At 43.7% G+C, this 2641-nt stretch overlaps 1 protein-coding gene across 1 annotated transcript in view; it reads left to right on the top strand.

Annotated features, from left to right (window-relative positions):
* Positions 1-1096: 1096 nt before the first annotated feature.
* LOC106806308 (uncharacterized peptidase C1-like protein F26E4.3) overlaps positions 1097-2641 on the top strand; it is a gene marked incomplete at its 3' end in the record, with an annotated part of 26551 nt that continues 25006 nt past the window's right edge. Inside the window, 1 exon segment of the mRNA XM_014808195.1 lies at positions 1097-1166.

Genomic DNA, 2641 nt, shown 5'->3' with positions numbered 1-2641 from the left:
GGTTGAAACCGAAAGAGGAAAATGCTAATATACCTAATAAAAGAACAATGTATAAGACAAAAGAAAGTAACCCCTCCTTTAAAAAAATCACCAATTCGTTAAAATCCACAAGCACATCAATATCATCAACACACAACACATTCTAATCGACGCGCCGGCACACACCACACACACGTCCGTTCAATGTCTTCAGATGCAATTAGTCCTCACTGTACTTCGCAGGTAGAAACGCGATATCTATGTATCCGTCGTGAATATTCAAGGAGTCCCTTAATCCACCGCCATTTCAATAATTGAACTTTCACCCTACGGCCGGCAAAATCACGATCATAGAACGTCATACCCATTATCAATGCCACAGTCGTCGCCGAGGTCCCGTCACACGGCGCCTCCGCGAGTTGACAAGTAGTTGTACCCCTGATACGAGGCGCCGCACAGCACACACACACACTACACACACACACACACACAACAAACACACACACACACACCACACACACCACACACACAGGTGCGATACACATAATATATAGATTCAATACTACTGCCGTATAATATTCCTCGCAAAATAATGAAAAATTACGGCGTAATCAACGATGCTTTCTAACGCCTATGTTCAACCACGCGCAGCGGGACGTCGATACGCTGGCCCCCCCCCGGAGACCGCCCGGGGACCAACATCAACGTTTCTCGTAGGAGGCAACCCGCGCCCTGTTCAAATATTTTTGCATCGCACGTACGACGCGGAGAAATGTTTTTTTTTCTCTGCGCGCACGCATCGACATGCACGCATCGCGCTCGCTAATTCGCCGTGATATATTTGCCATCTGATCATGCGCCGCCAACACGCTATGAGCAAGATGCTGTCGCGGGGTAACGGCTCCACCGAGAAATACGAATTCGTAACACGGATGCGATGATGTGACAGTGGGCGCGACCAGTCATGGAGGATGCGTTTATTGCCAGCGCTCTTCTAAAGCGAAGCAGAAGCTATATTTATAGAACTGCGTGCGGACAAGCGGGTAGCTAGCTGCCCTTCATTCTGCCTTCTGCTCTTCATCAAGGGAAGTAGTGTAGTACATATAGCGAGCCAGCTGCTGCAGTGTGTAGCGCGCGGGGGCGAGGACACAGGGCGGTGGAACACACAAGGGATCTTAATCTTGTAGGTGAGTGATGAATCCCTCACCCCAACCCCGGCGCACAGTACAGTCCACCTCCGATATGCTGAAATGTGGCTAGAAGTCGATTTTCGTAGTACCCAACGTCACGAGTTGTTGACGTTCGTATCAAATTGAAGCGTGTGGTTCATTCTTATGAGAATTCGTTTGTTATTTTGACGTGTAATCGACGTGCTAAACGAGAACATCGACTCAAATATCAAAAGTCATTCGACAGAATTTTGCGATGAAGTAGATGGAATATAGCTTATTGTTATTATTATATTATAATAATATTGTTTGAATTTGTTTCCAAACGTTCCTATTTCTATATGACAAGATTACAGGCATCACGATGAAGAGCTTATTGTGGGCAGGCACTTGAAGCGTTTCAATAAAATATAATGCTAACTAAATACGAAAATCTATTTACTACCAATTCCTTATGTTCTATACTGCTCTTTCGTACCTATTATTTGCCGACAGTTTCCTGTAAATTCCGTCCAAATCCTACGTCCAACCAATGTACGGGCTGCGGCGCCATTGCTTTCGCGGCGCGACTGTTGCACGCTACACTGCTGCTAATATATATAGTGCTATTAAAACGCTTCAAGTGCTTGTGTTATTGTGGGCTGTAGGAGGTATAGGATAATGTTTTACGGAGCATTCAATAAATAACAAAATTATCGGTATACTTTACGGCGCCGGTCTTTAATAATGAGCCTAAGAGTAGGAATGTTGGGCTCATGGTTACATTAGAGTTAATGGTGGAGTTAGGGTTATGGTTAGGGTTAGGCGTTAGAGTCAAGAAGAGGTTACTATTGATGGTGATTTATGTACAGGGGGTGGGGGGGGGCGGGTAAAAGTAGGCTTGATGTACATTCATATTTGACATTCAAGTGTTCAGGAGTAAATATATTCTGTCGCGTGTAGCCGTTTAGAAGACAGGTTGTAGAATAAATGTCAAAATTTAGAGAATGAGCCCGCGATTGAGCCTGAATTACTCATTTAGTCGAGAGAGAGAGAGAGAGAGAGAGAGAGAGAGAGAGAGAGAGAGACGGAAGAGAGAGCGCGAGAGAAGGGGGAGATGGGGTGCGAGAGCGAGCGAGAGCGAGCGAGAGATGGTGACAGAGAGATAGAATGATACATAGATAGATAGATAGATAGATAGATAGATAGATAGATAGACTACGACTAGATAGATAGATAGATAGTAGATAGATACAATTAAGATAGATAAGATAGATAGATAAGATCGATAGATAGAATAGGTAGATAGATGATAGATAGATAGATAGATAGATAAGATAGATAGATAGATAGATAGATAGATAGAAGATAGATAGATAGACTAGATAGATAGATAGATAGATAGATGAGATAGATAGATCAGATAGATAGATACTAGATCAAATAGATAGATGGATGGGATGGATGGATCGGATGATGGATGGATGGATGGATGGGATGGATGGATCGGATGG

This window comes from Priapulus caudatus, unplaced genomic scaffold (genome assembly GCF_000485595.1).
Source record: "Priapulus caudatus unplaced genomic scaffold, Priapulus_caudatus-5.0.1 Scaffold153, whole genome shotgun sequence".
Lineage (NCBI taxonomy): Eukaryota > Metazoa > Priapulida > Priapulimorpha > Priapulimorphida > Priapulidae > Priapulus > Priapulus caudatus.
Note: the sequence above shows the minus strand (reverse complement) of the source record. Positions and strands in the feature narration are given on the sequence as shown.